Consider the following 13,748-nt stretch of genomic DNA (forward strand, 5'->3'; position numbering starts at 1 on the left):
GCCGACAAATCAGGCAATGAGACGGTGCCAAATCCCGAGTACGCTCGCTGGATAGCCCAAGATCAGCAAGTTCTTGGATCGCTGCTGACCTCTCTTTCGCGCGAAGTTCTAACTCAAGTCGTCTCCATGAAGACGTCCGCGTAGGTCTGGACAGCTCTTGAGGAGATGTACTCCTCCATCTCTCGGTCACGAGTTATTCAACTTCGGACCCTGTTCGCCGGCACTCGGAAGAACGAGATGACCGCCACCGCGTACTTCACGAAGATGCGGGGCATTGCGGACGAACTCACAGCAGCAGGGAAGAAGATAGAAGACGATGATCTCATCTCTCAGATCCTTGCCGGATTGGATACAGAATAGAATCCGTTTGTCTCATCCATTGGTGCTAGAACCGATGCCTATTCCTTGAGCAAAATTTATGCTCAGTTTCTTCCGTTTGAAGCACGCTTGGAGTCACAAAATTCTGGGTTGCAACAGTATAACTCGTCAGTGAATCTTGCTGCACGAGGAGGACATGGCAAAGGAAATCGTGGAGGCAAAAACAATAGTGGTGGCAACCCGGTGGCTACGGCAACAACAATCATGGAGGCTACAACAACTACGGCAATACCTACAACCACGGGAACAACTATAACCATGGGCACAACAGTTACTCCAACAATAATCGCCGCGGAGGACGACCAGGGCCAGGAAGTGGAACGAATCTTCCTCGCGGTGAGAGGCCTACTTTGCCAGATTTGTGGTAAGATTGGGCATCCAGCTCATAAGTGCTGGTATCGGTTTGACCCAAATTATGTCACCGAAGAGAGATATGATGGAGCATCCACTACTTCATATGGAGTTGATTCCAATTGGTACTTTGATACTGGAGCAACTGATCATATTACAGGGGAGGTGTGTTAGAATAAGTATATGTATCAGACGTGGAGTTCTAGTTGTATACAGGCAATTGACTTGTACGTCAATTGTCCCAGCCGTGTCCTACTCTGTAACGATCTCTGATCGATCTATTGTGATATAAATATACGGCAGGTGATCCCAGGAGATCATGACGCCTCAACCAATCGACCCTTGATTTCTTACAGACAGCAACGACCACCGGTAAGTGGCGAAGAACCAAAGATGACCGTCTCAGGTGTGCCCTTGTTCCTCCGTCTGGACCTCCTTGATGCACGTAGATCAGAGGCGATCTTCTCCTCGACGTGGGCGTCGTGGCAGTGTGGTGGCTTGGTTCATGGATGGCGTCGTGGCAATCCCGATCAGTCTTTCCGTTCGCTAAGTTTACGTGAGTTCGGTCGAGAGAGTCGCTCTGTTGAAGATCAATCGATCTGAATATAGCCCTAGTGAAAGCCCAGGTTCACGTGCGTATGTCTACGGATAGACGTGCATCGTACTATTAGCTAGCCAAGAAATTGATTAAGCTGCTTGGCTACTTGGTTGAGTTTTAGCTTCGCACGTATGTGTTTCATTGAGTCTTAGCTAGCGAAGAAATTCATCAAAGGCCTATGTGCATGTGTTGTCCAAAAGCTGCAGGGTGCGCAATTACATATACCTACTATTAAACATGGGTTGGGGGGGGGGGGGGGGGGCATGGCCCTACATAGCTCCGCTGTTGCTTGCTCCCCCATCTGCGGTGGCGACCCCGCCCGTCGCCCTACATGTCGTCGTCGGGTACACCGTCCCCCACCGCTAGCACGGATGTTGCCTCGATATCGTCTGTGGGGATGAACAATAAGGCGAAGAAGGTTTCGTGGAGAAAGCGGCGAAGGAAGCAGCGCATGCGGGGAGCGGCGACAAAGGAAGTTTCGGCCAAGGAGGTTGTGGACCGAATGTTACACCACGAGGAGGAGAGGGAAAGGGGGAGGGAGGAAGGGATATTCTTTACCTGCAAACGGGTGAGGCGTGATCGACCGATGCACAACGAGCACCTGATCATGGCACTAGAGAAAGACCTCATCTGAAGGTGGCAGTGTGGGCCTGACTTGGCACCGCCAGAGGCGGAGACAGCAGCGGTGCGGCGGTTGATGTCGACGACGGGCGGGCTAGGCTGGAAAATGGGAAACAGCGATGCAGCAGCCGCGGAGCAAATCACTTGTACATATTTTCTCATTCGAAAACTTATGCTGGTGAAAATGATGCAGTGGCAGTGCCTTTGATCTGCCTAGTGATATCAACTCGGCCGCTCTCGGCCAGGTTCCTCCGTTCGTCGGCTGGTTGCCAACGGTGACCAAGCATGGATATACATGCATGAATGAATGATGATTTTCGGCCGGTGGCCGGTTGGGTGACGAATTAAACGTGCCATGTGGAGGACGACAGTGTGAAGGACAGCTAGGCCGGGTTGCATTTGCACAACCTGAATGTCATGCCCTAGGATCCGAAAATTCAGGGACCGTATGCAGGTGCAGGGCCAGGGACGATGTATGGACCTATGTCGTGTGCAGCAGACCCAGCAGTACAGGGCGCCGACGACGGCACAAACAAATCCCAACGCCCCGCGTAGGCTCCCACCCATGCAACAGTACCCTACACATGCGCTGCGGACATGGTGCATGCATATATATGCACAGTGATATGCATTATTGTTACTATGCACCGTTCAACTGATTACTCAGCTGGTCCAGGCAATGCACGCCAGCAAGAAGCAACTGATTAATCAGCTGGCTCGGCACATGACATGCCCGTGCACCACATCATTGATTGATTACGCCCAAGCAAGAAGCAACGGTACGAAAACATTTGATACGTGACCGCGTGCCGCGCTCTAATGCACACTGCTGCACCCTCCACAGGCAGACTAGCTTTTTATTTATCCTGGCAGCTTGGTGAGTCATGCAAGATCGACCAGTAAAGCGGATAGAATGGTAACTAGGTAAGGTTATCTACGCATACTCGTCGAGGACTAGCTAGCTGCAGGAGGTAGTACCTGCTACGTCTGTAAAAGTGACAATGAGTCAATGGCATCGAGTGTTCAGGCCAGTAGTACATGCCATGGAAGTATACGACGCCGCATGCAAGAGTATAATGGGTCCTCACGCCACAAGAACAACCACAAGAAAAGTGTATACTGCACATAGATAGGGTTACCTGATGAAGTACTGCACGTACACAAAATAGTCTAGTCATTGAGGACAAGTTACCGGATGAAGAAGATTGTATACGCGTACGCAAGCAATCCATCTGGTTTACATTTTCATAACTACTACTAGTACATTTGATTTATTGAACTACTAATAATGTCAAAAAAGTCTTGTATTTTGATAGGGAGTACTATTTGATTAATGCGTACACAATTAACTAAAGCCTGGATGCCTTCGAACACACACACACGAACGTACATGCATATGAATTGCATGGGCAAAGCATGCATGACATGTAGGAGCCTTTTCCTTTGAACAAAAAAAGAATCATGCAGGCATGGTTCCCAGTGTTGGTTGATCGCTCCACAAGTGCATGATTAGCACTAGCAATCAAGGTGCTGGATGCCGTACGAGACTAGAGACGACTGGTACCAGTATTATCACTGGAGATAATTGTTGTGCAGGCAGAGATCCAGCGAGAGAGACGTACATAAAAAAAAGCGTCCCCTCCCGCGGTGCTCCCACGATCGACCGAGAGGAAACCCTAGCCGCAGGGCCTCGGGCCCTTCTCCCCGCTCCATCTCCTCGCAGCTGCTGAGCAAAGCTCGGTTCGTGTCGGTTGCGGTGGGGCTTCCCCTCTCCCCCCTGCTCCGTGATGACAATGGAGGAATGCCGGTGTGGGACGGCAGCGACACGCTGGTGTGGGGCGTGGCAGCATGGTAGTGGCCGTTGGCGGCGGGGTCGCGAGCGCTCGGCGACGATGTGGTGGCGGCGGACTGTTTTGCCTCGTCCAGATCCATTCCTCGTCAGTTGCAGGTGGTGCGGATCCTCTCGCCGGCGGTTCCCTGGTGCAGGTGCTCCATGTCCGTCAACAGTTGCTCCAAAATACACACAGTCCATTTTCACGGCAGTGCGCCATATCAGTCCGTACTCTCCGTCCGTAGCCGTTCGTCCGTAGACGAAGCATTGTTTGTTTCTGACCCCGGCTAGCTTGCTGGTATGCTCGCCCCCACCCTGGCAAGCAGTAGGAACGACCCGTGCCGCTAGGCCGGTGGGTGCACCTCCTGAAGCCGAATGCCAAGCCATGCAGCATATCGGGTAGGGTGCACAGTATGTGTGCAGGCCCAGGGATATATATCGACCCGCCGGACGCAATATGTCGTGTGCAGCAGAGCAGAGCGGGAACGCCGACGGCACAAACAAATCCCAACGCCGCGCGCCGGCCCCCAACCATGCAACACTACTCATGCACAGAGATACGCATTATTGTTACTACTATGCACTGTTCAACTAACTGATCAGCTGGTCCAGGGCAATGCACGGCATGGCGCCATGTTAAGGGCAAGGCACATGCCATGCTCGTGCACCCCATGCATGATTGATTATGCCCAAGCAACGTTACAAAAACATTTAACATTTGGTACGTGACTGCCTGCTGCGCATTAATGCACACTGCCCCCTCCACATGAAAAAAGTGAATTTGGGAATTAAAAAAATGATGTTTATTTTTGTGGAAAACTTTCAATCTATTCATTAGCTGTCAAGGTAGCACAAAGAACACCAGAAATAACAAAGATTACGTCGAGTCTGAACACCACCTAGCGACAACGACAAGCAGTGGAGTGAGCCGAAGGCACGCCGCAGTCATCGCCCCTCCATTATCAGAGCCATGCAAACCTTGTTGTACTAGATAGTTGGGAAGTCGTCGTGCTAAGACTCCATAGTACCAGCGCTTGAGAACCGCGGCCACCGTCGATGAAGAGAATTGTAAATAGGAAGGATCCAACCCTAAGATTATTAGGAATTTATAATTTGGGAGTTAACTTGCTTGAACTTTTACCAATTTCAAGACTGTCTCGTACTGTTTCTGTGGACATGACTATGGGTTGCGAGAGTGGGAAATAAAAATGTGAATAACTTGTTATATTGTCACATATTTTATGTGTAAATGATCTCCTCGCTATTCTATAATTCGTGGGGATAAGTAAACTGAGAGCAATGTGCTTTTGATATTGTGTGTATGGTGACTATATCACCGTGTTGATATGAATTAGCAAAACTAACAATTGTTTATTTAACTAGACATGCATGATCTGCCGGCGAGATTCGAACAACACACACGTACGTGTATACATCCACGCGATTAATTATTGATCGATGAGTACAAACTCGTTCATGATTTTTCTTTGGACAGTACAAGTTCATGATTAGCACTAGCAATCAAGCAGCTGATGCTGCACGAGACTAGACTAGAGACCACTAGCGTTATGGTATTGTACGTCTGTTATCAGTGACGATAATTAATCGGGCAGCGAGAGAGGACAAGATGGAAAGAGACGTGAGGTACACATGTCTTTCGTTTTGTTGTTTCTTGTAGAGAGAGAGAGAGAGGAACGTGCATGAGACGTGACATGCATAGGCTGGTCCCAGTTGGCTCGGAGTTGGGCCCGTAGACAGGGAGCGCCCGAGCCGTTGCCGTCAGCCCCTCCCTACACCCCTACGGCCCCACACCACGCGCGGCCTCGAACGGGATCGATGTGTGTGTCTGCCACGAGTGTCCATTGTTTGTTTCTCCAGACTCCAGGACCATGAGACAAGTTGAGGTCGCTATAGCCACCGACGATAGTCATGGCCATTGCACACGTCGTTGAACTACTATGCATGCACATGATGATTTGTGGTGGGTTCGGTGACATATTGAAGTACCACCGGCCGGGTACGGTGGCTGGCGGTAGTTACTTGTGCATGGCCACCGCCCTCGGGCAACTAGCTTCCATGCACGTACGCCCCACGCTACGGCGCTCTACACAACCGGCATCATGCAGAAAGGACAGCTATGCTGCATGGCAGGGAGGTCACATTAGATGAGATCCTTTTAGCGGTGCAGCTAGAGCTAGTGCATACAACAACGGCCGCCGGAGGTGACCGCACAACGGACACACAACATACGTGTTCTGTGTGTGTGCGTGCGTGCATGCAGAGCAAGAGGCAGGAGAAGCGAAGAAACCCGACGACGGCCGCCGGGCTGCAACCCCATGCTTTTGTATGGCTGGCCTGCATCTGCATGGGACGTCAGTCGGCTACCTCTCACTCACCAAGTATAGAGTATAATGTATGCACAGTGTCATCAGCTCACTGTGTTGAAGGGAAAGATGGTGTTGAGGACTGATCATATGCTCAAGCAGAAGGGAGGTTTCTCATCTCCTATGGACAACTCCCGACCGCTGGAAAAGTGGACCAAGCCCCCTGTAGGTTGGTGCAAACTAAACGTCGACGGTGCCTTTGCTGAAGCGGACGGGACCGGAGTTGCTGGTATGATCCTGCGAAATCATCATGGCGCTGTGATCTTTGCCTCCTGCCGTTTCCTGCCGAGGTGCTCGAGTGCGCTTGAAGCTGAGATCGCAGCATGTATGGAGGGTGTATCTCTCACACTTGAATGGAGCTCTGATCCTTTCATCCTGGAGACTGACAGTACAACTGCCGTGGCTATGATCACTGATGCAGCAATTAATAGGTCGACGGTTGCATCATTAGTGGAAGAAACAAAGCGATTGCTGGGGCTAGGATGTGAGCATGGGATAGCACATGTTAGGAGAGATGGGAATCAGGTTAGCCATGAGCTTGCTCAGATGGGTAGGGCGCCACGCACAGCCGTATGGCTCCGCCACGCACCTGTGGAAATTACCTCTTTGTGTAACCTTGAATGTGACAACCCTGATTGATGAATGAGAAGTTCTATTTTCGCAAAAAAAAAGTATGCACAGTGTCATCAGCTCACCCGCTCGCTTTCCACACGCTGCATTGCCACATGCCCGCCGATGACAAGCAGCACCGCATCATTGGTTGTTGCGACGTATCAACTGCATGAACATGCTGCAGGTCCATGCATGGCAGTTAGATCTTGCACACTATTACGCCCACGCAACGTTGCAAGACATGACCCTACCGCTGTCCGTTCTCCGTTGTTTTTTTTGACGGGTAATACCTTTATTTCTCATATAATAGCAAGATCGTGTATAATGAAGTGAGACATAAAGTCGGGTATGGGGCCTTCCCAATACACAGTTGAGCTATTACAAAGTGAATGTTTTGCAATACTATCAGCAACACCATTAGCCTCTCGGAAGCAGTGAGCCACATCAAAACTGCTGCATCCGGACCCAGGTAATCATCCTGGTTATAGGCTTCAATAGCATTCAGACTGTCGGACTCAATTATCACCGAGTTACACCCAAGTTTAGCTGCAAGGTACAGGCCATTCCTGATCGCTACGATTTCAACTGTTTCCGCATTTTGCACATGCGATACGAACCATGACGCTGCACCTATGAACTCACCCCGGTCATCTCTGCAAACTGCTCCGGTAGCTCCCTTCATATTTTCCACACAGAAAGATGCATCAACGTTAATCTTTACCCTCCCTCTCTCTGGTTTCTTCCACATGTGATCTCGGTGCTGATGCGGTCGGTTAGGGCTAGCTGCTCGCACAAAGTTTGTTGCTAGTACTCTGATACACATTGCAGTGCACTCTGGTGACCTGATAATCTCCCCCTTCACAAACTGTCGCCGTTGCCACCAAATATACCAACTCGCCACTGCCACTAATTCCGCCATGGGAATCTCTCCAACCAGTTCGTGGCGTCTCATGAGAATATCCATGGTTATCGCTCCCGACCGATCCTCCATGACTGCCTGTTGTATGTCTTCTCTCAGCCCTAGATTCGACCAAACATCTAAAGCTTGCTTGCATGTAAACAAACAATGTTGCGAGTCTTCGTAACCAATTCTGCAGCTAGGGCATTGAGGGTTTGCTGGGACATGCCTCCCTGCTAGTGTTCCTAGGCACGGTAGAACCCCACGTAGCACTTTCCACACAAAGTGTTTAATCTTCCCTGGCAAGCTGAGTTCCCATACTTTCCTCCATGAGTCGCAGTCCTGAAAACCACCCGGTCCACCACGTTGGTTCCAATTGTGCCCAAATTGATGATCAAACTCAACATGGTATGCCGACCTGACAGAGAACGTGCCCGACCGAGTGTGCTGCCACGCAACAAAATCGTCCATCACCTCAATCCGAAGGGGTATTTGCAAGATTCTGTGGACATCTACTGGTGATAGGACAAATCGTAATATGTCCTCATCCCACTGGCCAGATATCGGATCAATCAAGTCCTCAACTTTATCTACCATAGCTTGTCCTCGTGGTGTAATAACCTTTCGGTTTTCACTTGTTGGAATCCACGGATCATCCCAGATGTCAATATGCGAGCCAGTTCCCACTCTCCAGATATGTCCCCTTTTAAAAGTTTGAATTCCCGAAACAATACTCTGCCACGTGAAGGATGATCCTTTCTTTGGACCCGCATTAAGAATTTTTCCATCTGGATAGTACTTTGCACTAAGAACTCTTGCACACAAAGAGTCTGGATTCTGGAGAAGTCGCCAACACTGTTTTGCTAATAAAGCAAGATTAAAACTGTGAAGGTCTCTAAACCCCAATCCTCCATTCTTCTTCGGGATGCACATTTTCCACCATGCAAACCAATGCATTTTCTTTTTCTCTTCACTATCTCCTCACCAAAACCCTGCAATCTCATCAGATATCAGTTTGCAGATCCCCTTAGGCAGTTTAAAGACAGACATGGCATATGAGGGGATTGCTTGAGCTACTGCTTTTATCAAGATTTCTTTTCCTTGTACTGACAGTACCTTCTCCTTCCAGCCTTTTAATCTTTGGCAAATTCTGTCAACTATGTGCTGAAAGCAGTCACTTCTGTCTACATCCACAATAGTTGGAAGTCCAAGATATTTGTCTGACAATGCCTCTGTTAAAATATCAAGTGTCCTACACACATCTTCCCTGATATTGACATTTGTATTAGGATTCTCCATTGTACCAGTACATTTGTCATTTGTCGTGTCATTTTTCTTTCTTTCGAAGGAAGGGTTATCAAAAAGTGTTTCTATTTTTTGGGTATATCAAAAGTTTGTTTTGGTGGGCCTAAAAAAGAACGTCCGGCCCATGTGTCTCCAGAGTGGTGGAAATAATAAATAGCTGCGCAGACGTTCGCACCAGTTAAGCCCGCTGGACACGTCCTTGATCTTTAATTACCTCGGAATAAATTGTCTCAAAAAAAGAATTTACCTAGGAATAATGAATATTGTTTCCTAATAATAATACGAAAACACTAACGCCCACACGTATGACAACATTGCAACTCGCCCATACGTTTGGATCACCGTCCAGTTAAGTTTGCACGAATCTTGACACACCGAGGCAGTTTTCGCGTGCCACGTAGGACAAGGCCGGTGTGTGGGTGCTGGAGAGGTCGCTCACACGCCCCACAACACGCGGTTGCCAGGTGCGCTGTGTGGGCGAACTAGTTTCTACCCACACAGCCACCACCTAGTCCACGCGCGTGTAGGCGAACTGTTTTTCGCCCACACGACAGTCGTACGTTGTTGGATGACAACTGTAGTTGCGCGTACATGGCAACTAGGTAAACACACATGGCAACTACGATTTGTTTGCTAGACGGCAACTGCAGTTGCGCGTACGTGGCAATCAGGTAAACATACCACTAGTACAAAACAGGGCTTTCGTCACAGGGCAATATTCACATTAGTCCCGGTTCAGTCACGAACCGGGACTAATGTGAGCATTGGTCCCGGTTCGTGCGGCTAAGGCATTAGTCCCAGTTCACCTGAGCCCTTTAGTCCCGGTTGGTGCCACGAACCGGGACTAAAGGGTGCGATGCCCATTAGTACCGGTTGGTGGCACCAACCGGGACTAAAGGTTAGTCCTTTAGTCCCGGTTGGTGCCACCAACCGGGACCAAAGGACATGTGTTGCCCGCGTCGCGGCCAAAGCTTAGTCCCACCTCGCTAGTTGAGAGAGCTCGAGAGTGGTTTATAAGCGCTGCTGCGCCCACCCCCTCGAGCTCCTCTCAATTGCAGGCTTTCGGGCCTAACCGTACACTGTGTGCCTGTGGGCCTACTGGGCCACCTGCGGGCCTGAATCCTGGCCCATGGTTGGGTTTCTAGTCGTATTCAGGCCGTGGTGGCTCAGTAGATGGCACTTTTTTTCTTTGTTGCTTTATTTATTTTATTTTGTTTCTACTTACAACAAAATACTTACTGTTGCTATATTTATTTATTTTATTAAATTTTATTTTTTTAATTCTTTTTGCTTTTAGGTCACAAAAATTATAAACTTTCTGTTAGTGCCATTAGTTTTCAAATTTGAATTCTTTGATTTTGTTATTACTGTGTTTTATGATTCTATTCAAAAACAGATTTTGTTATTTTAGTTTCTAACAAAAAATCTTTATGATAATGCTTTTTGCTATTAAAATGTCTAACAAAAACATTCTTTATGAAAATTCTTTTTGCTATTAAAGGGCCCATCAAACTCTACCCCCCCCCCCCCCCCCCGACCGCCTTTTCAGTTTTAGAAAAAACAAAAGAAAATGATGGAAATGTCAAAAAAATAAAATAAACTAAGTTTCCCATGTGATATGTGGTCTAGTTGTTGGGAAAATTAACAAATATGAATTTCGACTTTATTTGCAAAATCTCTCTGGAATTTCTTAAAATGGGCATAACTTTTGCATACGAACTCGGATGAAAAAGTTTTTTATATGAAAAATCATCTACTCGAAAAGTTACATCCGAATCTACTGGAACCCCGTTAAACATTTTCAAAATTCTCAAAAACCTAACAGAAAAAAAGATACGGGGCTTTTAAGATCTGGAGAGGCAAAAAAATTCAAAAAATTTCAAATTGTGGTCAAACAATGGTCAAACTAATTATTCTAGAATATTAGTGTTACTAAATAATTATTTCAGTTTGTTTGAATTTGGTCAAATCTGGTCAAACAGTGGTCAAACAGTGGTCAAACAATGGTCAAACTAATTATTCCAGAAATATTAGTGTTACTAAATAATTATCGTTTTTTAAAATAATAGTTTCAAACTCAAACAGTGAAATGTGTCACTTCATGCTCAAGCTAAATTCCTGAGAGTTAATAGAATTGACATCTTACTATTGTCAGGAAAACAACAAGTGCAGACTTGGAAACGAGGGAGAATAAAACCCGGAAGTTAAGCGTGCTCAGGCTGGAGTAGTGAGAGGATGGGTGACCGTCCGGGAAGTTAGATGATTTAGAATGATGAGGGGTGATTAGAGGATAAATTGAGCAGTGATGAGGGGTGGTGATTAGAGATTAGAGGTTAAAATAATTCAGAAATTTGAAAATAAAAATAAAATAAAAAAAATTCGCAAAAAATATTTCAAAAAAAAATCATAAAATTTCCTTTAGTCCCGGTTGGTAACACCAACCGGGACTAAAGGTGGAGCTTCAGGCTGCGTCCACGTGGACGGCCTTTAGTCCCGATTCGTGTAAGAACCGGGACTAAAGGGGGAGGCATTAGTAACGGTTGGTAAGGGCCTTTAGTCCCGGTTCAAAAAACCGGGACTAAAGGCCCTTCGCAAAAAATATTTCAAAAAAAAATCATAAAATTTCCTTTAGTCCCGGTTGGTAACACCAACCGGGACTAAAGGTGGAGCTTCAGGCTGCGTCCACGTGGACGGCCTTTAGTCCCGATTCGTGTAAGAACCGGGACTAAAGGGGGAGACATTAGTAACGGTTGGTAAGGGCCTTTAGTCCCGGTTCAAAAAACCGGGACTAAAGGCCCTTACCAACCGGGACAAAAGCCCCCTTTTCTACTAGTGTACATGGCAACTGTGATTAACCACATGTGGCAACTAGGTAAACACACATGGCAACTATTGTTTGACCATATGTGACAAGTAGTTAATCACACATGACAACTATGGTTTGATTACACGCGGCACCTACCATAAATTAGACATGGCAATTATAGTTAACCAAAACAGAGAGAGTTGCCATGCTTTTACAACCATATGTGCCATCCCGGATAACTACATCTGCCATCCCGGATAACTACATCTATCATTCCGGATGGTAACTAAATCGTCATCCCGCGGGTACGTATTGTAGCTGTGCCAGGACGTGTGGGCGTATTTGCTTCGTGCCACACGCGCGGGGTGAGGATGAGTAGTACTTGTTGGGCGTGTGGCACGAAGTAGCTGCACCACACGTGTGGGCAATTCTACTGTTCGCCCACACACAGCCCGTGTGGGCTGCCCCTACACACGGTGTGTGAACGTAATACCTGTTATGGCACACATGTGGTAGATATCGGCGTCCTAATAATACCATAATGCTAATGGAGCATTGCTCGCACCAGCGTATACACGCGCCGCTCGTCCATCCGATCGGCCAGGCGTGGTAGCGCGCTCGTGTTACTCCAGCTTTGGAGGGCTAAAGGGTTGGCATCTCGTGGTGGCAAGTGGGCTCGAGGCCGTGACGTACGTCTGTCTAACGATTGTTATTAGTTCGGCCCCAGTAGCCTAGCCCACTGAGTCTGTGATGGCAGGCGGCCTGAATACTTTGTGGGCCATGGACTCGCTCGCTCCTCGTATGCCAACTCTTTTGTATTTTTATGTCTAAAAAAACTCTTTCGTATTTTTATAATAAAACGTGATTCTTGCAAAATCTCTTTCTATGACTAGCCACAATGGGTAGTAACATAGAGTAGTAACATGCTCACGTTACTACTCTATGTTACTACCTCTATAGTGGAGAGTAACATATGTGTGGCAACATGCAATACTTCATTTATTATGCTATAGACTCATCTTGCCTTGATATGTGTGATGTTACTCATATTAGTAGTAACTAGCTATGTTACTACATGCCTCTCTTTCTTCATTTATTGCTTGCCACATCATCTATTTTATCTAGATATGTGTGATGTTACTACCTATGTTACTCCTACTGTGGGTAGTCTATGAAATGACATGAACAAGTCTATTTGGCGTCTACTAAAATGATTCATAGGGTCTGCTGCTTAGTGGCACACGTTTTTTTGGTAACGAATTGTGCATGGCCTCGCTCGCCGCAACATCGTATGTAAACTCTTTTTTATTTTTTTAGATAAGATATAATTATCACAAAATCTCTTTCTACGTGATGACACGAACAAGTATCAAAAATACCTTCTGTGGACACTTAACATGTCGATATGGCGTCTACTAAAAAAATCACGCTTCGCTGCGTCGGAAATTCATTCACAACGTGAAAACACTAGCACAATCTACATGTGTTGCACCCCGCAAAAAAAAATCTACATGTGTTGCTGAGCCACTTGATGTAGGCGCGAGATCAGCACGTGCCTACATATTAATTCCTTGTAAAACACAGGCCAGCAATAAATGTTAATCTTTCTTGGGCCCTAACTGTTGGGTTGGGCTGAGATTCAAGGGGCCATGATTGCGAGACCCAACCAAGGAAGACGAAGCCTTGACGGCGCTCGTAAGGCCCAGCCAAGGAAGACGAAGGCTTGACGGCGTTCACCTAGCTCGACCCCCAATCTAGACATAACAACCATTGAAATGGAAAACGGTGGCGGAGGTAGTGTGTCCAAGATGCTTGACGATGGAAACCTCTTCATTGACGCCCTTATTTGCATCGACCTCCCCACTACCCTCATCCTAGTCATCCTCAATTGTAGGATGACTCCACCACGCCAGTGGCTGCGAGTTATTTCGACGTTTCCGCTGGCTCGATCTACACTATATGGC

The 13,748-nt window shown here is 47.4% G+C and overlaps 1 non-coding gene across 1 annotated transcript; it reads left to right on the forward strand.

Annotated features, from left to right (window-relative positions):
* Positions 1 to 303: 303 nt before the first annotated feature.
* LOC120967620 (small nucleolar RNA Z247) lies at positions 304 to 437 on the forward strand. Its single transcript, XR_005761347.1, has one exon. It is a non-coding gene; the product is annotated as a small nucleolar RNA Z247 (small nucleolar RNA).
* Positions 438 to 13,748: the final 13,311 nt, after the last annotated feature.

Source organism: Aegilops tauschii, chromosome 6 (genome assembly GCF_002575655.3).
Source record: "Aegilops tauschii subsp. strangulata cultivar AL8/78 chromosome 6, Aet v6.0, whole genome shotgun sequence".
Lineage (NCBI taxonomy): Eukaryota > Viridiplantae > Streptophyta > Magnoliopsida > Poales > Poaceae > Aegilops > Aegilops tauschii.